We start from the raw sequence: 12259 nt of genomic DNA, 5'->3' as shown, positions 1-12259 counted from the left end.
TTTTTATACCTTTCTATTCTTAAGATCATCACAACATAACAGAACCACTCCTAAATCTTTTCTAATTGAACTCACTCTGTGAACCTTGATAATGATAAAGATCAGAAGGGATATATGTATGTGAATGTAATTCTAATTTGGTCCTTTATCATTATTCATTCACACCTTTTTATATTTCTCTTCAATCTAGTGTTTTGTATTTCAAAGTTTCTTTGTAATTTTGGTCTTTTCATCAGGACACTTGGTAGCCCTCTGTTTTTAAAGTTTTGTTTTTTTTTTTTTTTTTCCTCTTGTAGCATTATATTCCTTTTTACTAGGTAAATTATTCTTGGCTATAAACCATATCTTTTGACTTCTGGAATGTCATATTCCAGGTTGTCTGCTCCTTTATATTCATGGCTCTCAAATGATGTGTGACCCTGACTGTGGCTCTTTGGTATTTGAATTCTTTCACTCTGGATACTTGTATTTTTTTCCTTTAACCTGGAAGCTATGGATATTAACTGTGATGTTCCTTGGAGTTTTCATTTTGGGGTTTCTTTAAGAAAATGATCTATAGATTTTTAAAATTTTTACTTTGTCCTTGGTTCTAAGAGACATGGGCAATTTTTTTTTATTATAGCTTTTTATTTACAAGATATATGCATGGGTAATTTTTCAGCATTGACAATTGAAAAACCTTTTGTTCCAATTTTTTCCCTCCTTCCCCTCACCCCCTCCCCCAGATGGCAGGTAGACCAATACATGTTAAATATGTCAAAGTATATGTTAAATACAATATATGTATACATATCCATGCAGTTATTTTGCTGCACAAGAAGAATCAGACTTTGAAATAGTGTAAAATTAACCTGTGAAGGAAATCAAAAATGCAGGCGGACAAAAATAGAGGGATTGGGAATTCTATGTAGTGGTTCACACTCATTTCCCAGAGTTCTTTCGCTGGGTGTAGCTGGTTCAATTCATTACTGTTCTATTGGAACTGATTTGTTTTTTTTTTTTATTTAATAGCCTTTTATTTACAGGTTATATGTATGGGTAACTTTACAGCATTAACAATTGCCAACCTCTTGTTCCAATTTTTCACCTCTTAACCCCTACTCCCTCCCCCAGATGGCAGGATGACCAGTAGATGTTTAATATATTTAAATATCATATAGTATTGTTGTTGAAGTATATAATGAATTCCTGGTCCTGCTCATTTCACTCAGCATCACTTCGTGTAAGTCTCTCCAGGCCTTTCTGAAATCATCCTGTTGGTCATTTCTTATGGAACAGTAATATTCCATAATATTTATATACCACAATTTATTCAGCCATTCTCCAATTGATGGACATCCATTCAAAAACTTTTCAATTTGATATAATCAAAATTTTCTATTTTGTGATCAATAATGATCTCTTAGTTCTTCTTTGGTCATAAATTCCTTCCTCTTCCACAGGGCCATGGACAATTTTTAAAGATTTCTTGAAGTAGGATATCTAGGCTCTTGGGGAGAGGTAATTGATAGTAATGATGCTCAGAAAGTCTAATGAGTCTCAGATTTTTTTCTTTTTCATCTGTTTTCCAAGTCACTTATTTTGCTATGAAATACTTTGTTTTCTAATATGTTTTCAGACATTTTACTTTGTTTTTAGTATTTCTAATTGCCACATGAAAGTCATTGGCTTCTCTTTGGTCCTTTGAATTTTCAAAAATTTTGTTTTTTGGGCAAGGTTTTGTATCTTTTGTGCCAAAACTGTTAATTTCCATTCCAATTCTTTCTTCTGTAGCTCTCATTTCTTTTCCAATATTCTCTATAGCTGCTCTCATTCCATTTATAAAAACATTAAAAAATATTTTTCAACTCAAGCTTTATTTCTCCTAGGAATCCTAATTGAGTTCATACTCAAGCAATGTTTTTCTCTGAGATAATGCACATAGATATTTTGGAGTTATACTTTTTTATATTTGTGTTTTGAGTGTCCCTGCCACTCTAATAGTGGGCTTATGATAGAGATCTTTTTCATTTGCTCATTCTTCCAGGCTATTGTCTGATTTTGAACTCGCTATTTCGGTTGTGTTCTTAGGGAAGGGAGTGTGTTTGGAGAAAAGGTCTGGGCTTGTTGCTGCTTTCTTGGGGTATTAAGTGTTGTGTTACTCCAGAATCTTAGGGACAGACTAGGTACATGCTTCCAAAGTAGTCTGATCCAGGGCAAAATCTAATTGTTGCTAGATCTCTGCTAGGTTTGGGCCTGAACAACAGTAGACTATTTCTAGGAAGGCTCTGGTGAGATTCCTATCCTGATTATTCCTCTGAGTTAGGCATTCAAAGCGAGACCTTTGTGCCTGAAGTCTAAGCTACACTGCTTCTGTGGCAGGTGGTTTCTGAATGTTCTTTTTTCATTCACCACCTAGGGCCTGTCATAGCTGAATGCTGAACATCTCTTTGGTAAGTAGGTCTATTCAGTCTGCTTTAGTTCTGCTACTTGGGACTGGCAACAAAGCTGCCCGTTCACATCTGTACTGTTTCTGCTCAAATGTGGGTCTGTGGGTACATAGCTGTAGTCTGAGACTTGCTCTTTCCCTGGTATATACAGCTTCTCCCTGGGCACTTGAAGCCCTGCATAGCATACTCCTTGTCCTACCTGTTCCATTGTCCATAAACCTCCTTTTCTGTTTCCTTATGCCAAACTGGGTTAGACAAGGATTCCCTATCTGAGGTCCTATGGATGTTAGAGGAGATATAAGTGAGGAAAGTCATTTATAGAAAGGCTTTTTATTCCCCCCTGGATTTCCCCATTAGGATTCTGTCTGGTGTACTTTGTATGTCTCTTAGATGGAGTTTTTGGAGCCCCGCACTGCTTCCTATTTTTATCATCTTGACTCCACCTTCCTTCCTACTTCAAAACTGAGTTTCTTAAACTTTTCGTTACCCTAGACCTCTTTGGCAGTGTTGGTGAAAGGATTCTTGAGTTCTTCTCTGTTAATGACTTTAACCACATCTTGGACCTCACATGACATGTGATTTTCCATTTCTGTGGTACAGTTAGCATGTAATATGATTTATTGTCCTTATCTATTTATATTAAAAAATTGTAAACCCTTAGGGCATAGTATTTTCTTTAAACTTGGAACTTTATATTTTTCAGGATAACCAAACAGTTTAATTGCCAGCAGATAATACTCCAAGAAGAAAACTGAGCCCTTTGTGTCCTTAATTGTTCTCCATTTTTTCTCTTTTCCTATCCTATTCTCTCTCTTTTTTCCTCTTAGCCTCCGAATAGTGAACATAGATAGCTAGAATAAATATTTGTTGGATTGAATTTGTTGCATATATATTCCCTTTTTTCTCTGTTATCTCTGTTTATATCTTTCTCTCACTTCTTAGTCATTGTAGAGACCCCCCAAAATGATCTTTTTCAGTAGGTATTAGGATTTGGCTTCTATCTCACAAGATCTTAAATCTTAAAGTTTTATTGCTATCTTTTAAGATAGAAATAGCAGAGAAATGATTGCAATTACAGAAGAGAAACATGGTAAATAGGACCCAGGTGTGATTGGACAGGAAACCACTAACAGTTACAATTATGATTTTTTGGTGACCTTTCTATATCTTTTTTGCTGGAATATAATTTTTCTTAATTTTTTTTACTTCTATGATAATTAACTATATTTTCCACCTTTTTGCCTCTTTGTTTCCTCTTCTAATTTGAACCTTCTTAAACTTTCTTTATAAGAATGATGGCAAAAATGTTGAAATACAAAATCTTCATTAGCAAAAGTTGGAATGTGTGAAAGTTAAGAGAATTATAAGCCAGAGCCTCCTCGATAGTGTGAACTATATAGAAGAGATCCTTTTACTATTATCAAGTTTGACTTTGACTTTTTAATAATAACAAATCTTAAGTTTGTTTAATGTTCTGTATAGCTAAAACTTGATTGTATTTTTGTTCTTTATTTAAAAGAAGAGGTTATTTGCTTAATAGTAAAACATTCTGTTCTCTGTTCAGAAGCTATTCAAGCTGAGGTTTTGTAAGTTGGTTCATATTTATCTTTCTAATCTTTTGTTCAGGCTAATTTTGGAGAAATGGAGAAGAGAGACTTTTAGTTTTTAAAAATCATGTAAAAACATTTTAAAAAATGTTTAATTTTGAATTCTAAATTCTCTCTTTTCCTCTTATTACCGAGATGGCAAACACTTTGATATAGGTTAAATTTCTATAATCATGTAAAACAGATTTCCATAATACTCATTTTGTGGAAGAAAACTCAAACCAAAAGTGAAAAATAGTATGCTTTCTATCACTTCTTTCTGTGCAGGCAGATAACATTTTCTTTCTTTCTTTCTTTTTTTTTTTTTAATGGACAAAACATATGCATGGGTAATTTTTCAACATTGATTCTTGCAAAAACTTCTGTTCCAACTTTTCCCCTTCTTCTCTTCACTCCCTCCCCTAGATGGCAGTTAGTCCCATACATGTGAAATATGTTAAAGTATATGTTAAATATATGTATATATATTTATACAGTTATCTTTCTAGCCACTACAAAAAGATCAGGCAGATAACATTTTCATCATGAATCCATTGTCTTATATTATTGTATTGCTAAGCATAGCTATATCAATCACAATGGTCATCATACAATTTTGTTGTTACTATAGATTTTTTTCCTCAGTTTTTTGACCCCAGAAAAAGAACTGCTATAATAAATATGTCTTTGAATAATATTTTATTTTTTCCCAATTACATGGAAGAACAATTTTTTTAACCTTCATTTAAAAAATTTTGAGTCCAAATTCTCTTCCTCCATCCTTTTGCTGAGATGGTAAGCAATTTGATATAGTCTATACATGTGCAATGATGCATAACATATTTCTATATTAGTAGAAATGTTGTGTAAGGAAAACAGACTAAAACACAAAAGTAAAGTGAAATATAGTATGCTTTTATCTGTATTCAGACTCCATTCATTCTTTTTCTGGAGGCAAATAACATTTTTCATCATTAGTCCTTTGGAATTTTCTTAGATCATTGTATTATTGAGAATAGTTAAGTCTTTCACACTTGGTCATCATATAATAATGCATTATTATGTAGAATGTTCTCCTGGTTCTGTTTACTTCTCTTTGCATCAATTTATAGAAGTCTTCGCAGGTTTTTCTGAAATCATACTGCTTGTTATTTCTTATGGCCCAATAGTATCTTGTTACAGTCATATGCTATAACTTATTCAGCCATTCTTTAATTGATGGACAATTTCTAGTTCTTTGACACCATAAAAAGAGTTGGTATAAATATTTTTATACAAAGAGGTTCTTCCCCCACTTTTAAGAAATTTCTTTGAAATACAGTCCTAACTAGTGGTATTGCTGGGCAAAAGAATATTGTGTTTTATAGCGTGTTAGGTATAGTTCACAATCGTTCTCTACAATAGTTGGATTAGTTCACAACTCCACTAAAAATGGATTAGGGTCCCCTTTTCCCCCACATCCCTTCCAACCTTTATCATTTTCCTTTTCTGTCATATTAGCTGACCCATTAGGTGTAAAGTGATACTTAAAAGTTGTTTTAATTTACATCTGTCTAATCAATAGTGCTTTGGAATATTTCTCATTTGATTATGGTAGCTTTAATTTCTTCAAATGAAAACTGCATATTATTTGACCATTAATCAATTGGAGAATTACTTGTATTCTTATAAATTGGACAGTTCTCTATATTAGAAATGAGGCATATATCAGGGAAACGAACTGTAAAAATATTTTCCTTCCAATTATCTCTTTTCCTTCTATTACTGATTGCATTGATTTTGTTTGTACAAACACTTTTTAATTTAACGTAATTAAAATTATTCATTTTATATCACATAATGTTTTTTATCACTTGTTTGATCATAAATTCTTCCATTCTTTATAGATCTAAAAGATAAACTATTCAATGCTTCCCTTAATATGCTTATGATATCACTCTCTGTATCTAGATCATGTATCCATTTTGACCTTATTTTGGTATATGTTGTGATATGTTAGTCTATACTTAGTTTCTGCTAAACCTCTTTCCGGCTTTTCCAGAAGATTTTGACATTTAAGGAGTTCTCCCAAAAGCTGGTATCTTTGGGTCTGTCAAAAACTAGGTTATACTTACTACATATTGTGTACCCAATCTGTGCCCTTTGTTAAGTACTCTTTATCAGTGAGTACCAGATTGCTTTGATGATTACTATTTTGTAATGCAGTTTGAAATCTGGTATTGTTTGGCTATTTTCCTGTACAACGTTTTTTCCATTAATTCTCTTGATGTTTTTGATCGTTTTGTTCTTCCAAATGAATTGATACTTTTGTTTTTAAGATCATCAGAATTATATTTTTAAAACTCCAAACTATGAAGAAATAGTCAAGATTTTTTTTTTTTGCATATAGGCCCAAATTATAAAATCATACATCTTTGGTTTAAAAAGTCTTGTGAAAATTTTTCATGAAATACAAGTCATTCTCCAAGGGAGAAATACTCGAAGGACACATACAGACAATTCAGATGAAGAAATTAAAATCATTCTTAGTCATATGAGAAAATACTCTAAATTACTATTGATTAGAGAAATACAAACAACACTTCAAATTTACTAAGATAAAAAGAAAACATAATGATAAATGTTGGAGAAGATATGGGGAAATAGGGACACTAATCATTGTTGGTGGATTTATCAATTGGTCAACCATCCTGCAGAGCAATTTGGCTATAAAACAATCTAATCCAATAGTGTAGTGACTCTTTTTGTAGTGGTTAAAGAACTGGAAATTGAATGGATGTCTATGTTGGGCAATGACTAAATAAATTATGGTATATGAATCTAATGGAATATTATTGTTCTATAAGAAATGATGAGCATACTGATTTAAGAAAAGCCTGGAAAGACTTACATGAACTAATGCTGAGTGAAGTGAACAGAACCAAGAAAACCTTGTTACACAGTAACAGCAGAATTATGTGATGATCTGCTGTGATGGACTCCTCAGCAATTCTATTATCCAAGACAATTCCACTAGATTTGGGATGGAAAATGCCACCCACATAAAAGGGAAAACTATAGAGACTGAATATGGATTTTGAAGCACAGCATTTTCACCTTTTTTTCTTTGCTTTTTCTTTCTCATGCTTTTTTCCCTTTTGATCTGATTTTTCTTGTATAGTGTGAAAAATATGGAAATATGTTTAAAAGGATTGTAAATGTTTAACCTATATCAGATCATTTGTTGTGTTGGGGAAGAGGAAGTAAGGGAGGGAGGAAGAGAAATTTGTGGAATACAAAATCTTACCAAAATGAATGTTGAAAATTCTGTGTCTATTGGAAAAATAAAATACTATTGAGGAAAAAACCAAACCAAAACAAAAAGAAAATTTATTTTGAAATACACAAGCTCTTAGAAAGCAATGTGTATCAGTGACAGTTTATAATGGGTGCTAAGGAATAGTAGTATTAAATTAGTTACAATAAATTAAATACAAATTAAATGTAAGTTTCTCTTAACATATAATATAACAACAGCTGGAAATACCTTTTGGAAGGAATTAGGTGACTTAGAGTGTGGAATGTTAACTATCTTCTCATTATGGAAAAGTAATCATAAGAATATTGGCATGCTGGAATACAGAAGCTTATTATATTGTTTATCGATTTCTACTTTAGGTGTTTTGGAGAGAAGAAGAGGGGACTTAAAGAGCCTTATGAGTTATTTGACTGATAGAAGACTAAAAAACATTTTGACCCTTAAAGTTCTCTCAATTTTTAATTTAATGAATGGAAGTTGTTGAATAATAAGAGATAGCATTTACATAGTCCTTTAAGCTTTATTTGTGTTACTCTATTTGGGTGCTTATTGCATGTGTTTAAGGTAGTTAGGATTATTATATTCATTTTACAGATGCTGGAATTGATACAAGGACTAGCTGATTTACCCAAGATAACATAGCTAATGTCTAGATTTAAGTACAGATTCAAATTTTGCACTTGATCCACTCTCTCACTTCCCTGCCTATGCGTAGAGCAAGACCTTTTGACACTAAGTTGTCTTGAAATTTAAAGCTATGTATGACTCAGGCTGGGAAAAATCCAGTACCAAGATGAGGCTTCAGAGTAAAATAGAAGCATTTTAAATTTTGTCTGTCATTAATGCTAGGATTAGACATATATATTATAGAAAAGGTATGATTGATAACAAAATATTAGAGAGGTATTTTAAAAACTTCTTTTAAAAATTTGATTACCCTTTTCACATGATGAAAATTTTTCTTTTTTTAATTCATCTTAGAGATAGATATTAACAAGTATGATATAGTAGAGTTGTATTTTCTAAATAAAGATTAATTGCTGTTCTGGGGGATTGGATAGTTGCTTGGAAAGGCTGGTTGAATAGCACTCAAGAAATTTTATACAGTGGTTCAAAATATTTATAGTAACTCTTTTCTTTGTATTTAAAAATTGGAAACTAAAGGAGTATCAACCTATTGTGGAATGCCTAAACAAAGTATATTACTATTCTATAAAAACTGTTGAAATGGTCAATTTCAGAGAAAACTGGGAAGACATCTTTGAAATTATATGGAGCAATGCAAGTAGAATGAGAACAGTTTATACAGTAATAGCATTACATAGAACATTAGAACTCTGATAAAATGATATCCAAAAGAATGATGATGAAACATGTCACTCAACTTTAGACAGATGTGGTAGGGACAGATTAAATTAAACAACAACACATTACTTGAAAATAGAAATAGCAAAAAAAAATTTTTTTTAAGGAAAGGGAAGGTGTGGTAGTAGTTTTAAATGGACAGAGATAGACCTGGAGACTAAGAACGCTATAGCTTATAATACTGAGTATTAGTAGCCAAAAGTCAGGGAATCAGGAAGTAAAAGTGTTTGTGGGCAAGAAGAGCCAGCTAAGAATTTACACATTCTGGGGCTCACTTTAGACAGGTGTTCTTAATAATCAAGCAGGAGTCAGAAATTCAATGAATCTAGTAGTTTGAGAAAATGGTACTAGTTAATAGTGAGGAACACTGAAGTGTATCTTAACCTAGGATTCCCTAGTCTTAAAAAATTTGTTTCCATTGACCACTATAGGTATTCAGCCTTATGAATAATTGTATAAGAAAAATGGCAAATCAGAAGAGATGATTGTATGTTTCTATAAAAATAATTGGTGATTATTAATTTCAAACCAATATATGTTTATATAATCTACATTAACTAAATAGTACTCACATCATCGTTTTCTCCATATTTTTAAATCTTTTCCAAGGTATTTGACTTGGTTTTGTTGTCTTTACTGCTTGTTGTGTTCAGTATGTATAATATTTTGGTTTCACTTCCTTTTTAGTACACTATTTTACTTAAATATTAACTTTGGGGAGAATTTTTCATACTTGATGTTTTCTATGGCTTAATAATGTTCCATTTTTATTCATATACCATAATTTGTTCAGCCATTTCTCAGTTAATGTTGATTTTCTAGATTATTTTTCTTTTTTTGCTTCTTGTTTGTTATTAAAGAGCTGCTAGGAATATTTTTGTATATAGAGAGGTTCCAAATGATTAATATTCTTTTGAATTATAGTCCTACTAATGGGATCACTAAGTTAAAGGATGTGCCCATTTGCATGACCCTTATTATATAATTCTGCATTATTTTTCAAAAAGGCCAGATTTCAGTATAAAGCAGTATAAAGCTGTGCTCAATTTACCATATTATAGCAATAGATTTTGTTATCTTTTATTGATGTCTTAGGTAATATGAATTCTGATAGAATTTTAGTTTTAATTTTCATTTCTCTGATTATTAGAGATTTAAACATATCATATGTAATTATTTCTTTGTGTTTATTTTTTTATTGTTTTTTAAATTCATTTCTTATTTTATTTTCTCCCTGTTACATAAAAAAAAACTTCAACTTTTTTTGCAAAATTTTTAGTTCCTGATTCTTTCCCTTCCTCCTTCTCCCTCCCCTTCATGAGAATACCATCAATTCAATGCATGTTACACATGTATAGTGAGTCATGCAAAACATCTCCGTAATAGTCATGGCTTTTTTTTTTTTTTTTTAATTTAATAGCCTTTTATTTACAGGTTATATGCATGGGTAACTTTACAGCATTAACAATTGCCAAACCTCTTGTTCCAATTTTTCACCTCTTACCCCCTACCCCCTCCCCCAGATGGCAGGCAGACTGAAATATTGTACAATTAGCTTGTGAAGGAAATCAAAAATGCAGGTGGGCATAAATATAGGGATTGGGAATTTAATGTAATGGTTTTTAGTCATCTCCCAGAGTTCTTTCTCTGGGCATAGCTGGTTCAGTTTATTACTGCTCCCCTGGAAATGATTTGGTTGATCTCGTTGCTGAGGATGGCCAGGTCCATCAGAACTGGTCATCATATATTATTGTTGTTGAAGTATATAATGATCTCCTGGTCCTGCTCATTTCACTCAGCATCAGTTCGTGTAAGTCTCTCCAGGCCTTTCTGAAATCATCCTGTTGGTCATTTCTTACAGAACAGTAATATTCCATAATATTCATATACCACAATTTATTCAGCCATTCTCCAACTGATAGACATCCATTCAGTTTCCAGTTTCTAGCCACTATCTTTGTGTTTATTTTAAAAGCATCTGTGTCATTTGACTACTTATGTATTGGATCACGGCTCTTAATTTTGTAAATTTTTGTTAATTTTACTACATTTTAGACTTTTGGCAAAAATAAAGTTGAAGCAAAGATTTTTTTCCCTTTTGTTTCTTTTTCTCAGGAAGTTTAGCTTTTTTGTTATGCAAAAGATTTCAAATAAATTAACATAATTTTATCTCTTTTTTTGTTTTATTAAAAATTTATTCCTTGTCCATCCTTAAGAAAGATGAAACATTTTCTTGTTTTGTTTTTAACAGGATTTTTTAGATTGTTGATACAATTTGATTTTATTTACTCTTCTGGTATGACATGTTAATACTTTTGTTATTGTTGTTGTCGTTTGCCAGTCTAGTTTTTGTTGAATGATGAATACTTTTCCCTTTATTTCGTAATCCTAGATTCATCTAGCACTACATAATTGTAGGCATCTCATTCTAGTTTGTGATAGTGTATTTCTTTTTATCTATTTCACTCATCTACATTATCTGGTGAGAGGGTTTTGATAATTATTGCTTTTATTCCCAGATCTCAAAGTATCCAAGCCCTACTTTATTTAGCCTTTTATTTACTAATAATAGAATCTATCTCATCACAGGGTTGTTGTGAGGATCAAATGGGGTAATATTTGTTAAAGCATTTAGCATAATGCCTGGCATATCGTAGATGCATAACAATGCTTATTTCCCTTTCCTTTGTCAGAAAATATTTGCCAGGGTATTTTTGAACTTTTTGTTCTCTATATAAACTTTTTTATTCCATTTTCTAAAGTATGCTCCTGATATTTTGATTGAGATAGTAAGTAGCTTGAATGAAAGGGGGGAAAAATACATTTATTAAGCACTTAGTTACCATATATACTAGATGCTGGGGATACAGCTACAAAAATAAAGGCAGTTCCTGCCTTCATTGTTAAGGGGGAGACAACACATATAAGTGAGTAGTGACTAGGGAGGAATTTTTAGTTTAGTAAATCATGGGATCGTGAGTTGAACCATATTGCAGTCATATCATCTTCAGAAGGAATGGTAGTATTGATTTGATTACAATTTCCAGAAGTTGTGGGGATGTGCAGATAGGAGTACTCTTGTGGCAGAAAAGTTGGCAGAATAATCTTGGAGATTGATAGTAAATTGTGGTTTGGTTAAATGAGTTTGCAACTCACCAATGCAGACAGCTCAGCCTTAGGGATGTTTCAAAACTGACTGATGATAGTAGTCATGGATGTCTGGTCTGGAAAGTCAATTGCCAGGCAGATGCCAAGATGTTCTGGATGGATAGATGTTAAATTAGAAATAAACCCCATGAAACCATCAGCATTTCAATGTATTGCCAATAAAAATAATAAAAGCAATAATAGGAAAAGACTTCAAAATAATAATTAAATGTATTTGGTATCTTGGAATTAGCCTACAAAGACATATAGTAATTAGTATAACATAACCTATAAAACAATTTTTACAGAAATCAGATAACCCTAGAGGGTTATAATAAATTGCAGAGAGGCATATTTAGGTTTGATGTAAAGGAAAGCTTAAAAATTACAGCTATTCAGAAGTATTGGAAGAGCAGTATTCTTTCTCATTGGAC

The 12259-nt window shown here is 32.0% G+C and overlaps 1 protein-coding gene across 4 annotated transcripts in view; it reads left to right on the top strand.

Annotated features, from left to right (window-relative positions):
* Nucleotides 1-12259, top strand: part of UBR3 (ubiquitin protein ligase E3 component n-recognin 3) — a 267500-nt gene that overhangs the window by 18225 nt on the left and 237016 nt on the right. The window lies entirely within an intron of this gene.

The sequence above is a fragment of the Sarcophilus harrisii genome, chromosome 3 (genome assembly GCF_902635505.1).
Source record: "Sarcophilus harrisii chromosome 3, mSarHar1.11, whole genome shotgun sequence".
Taxonomy (NCBI): Eukaryota; Metazoa; Chordata; class Mammalia; order Dasyuromorphia; family Dasyuridae; genus Sarcophilus; species Sarcophilus harrisii.
Note: the sequence above shows the minus strand (reverse complement) of the source record. Positions and strands in the feature narration are given on the sequence as shown.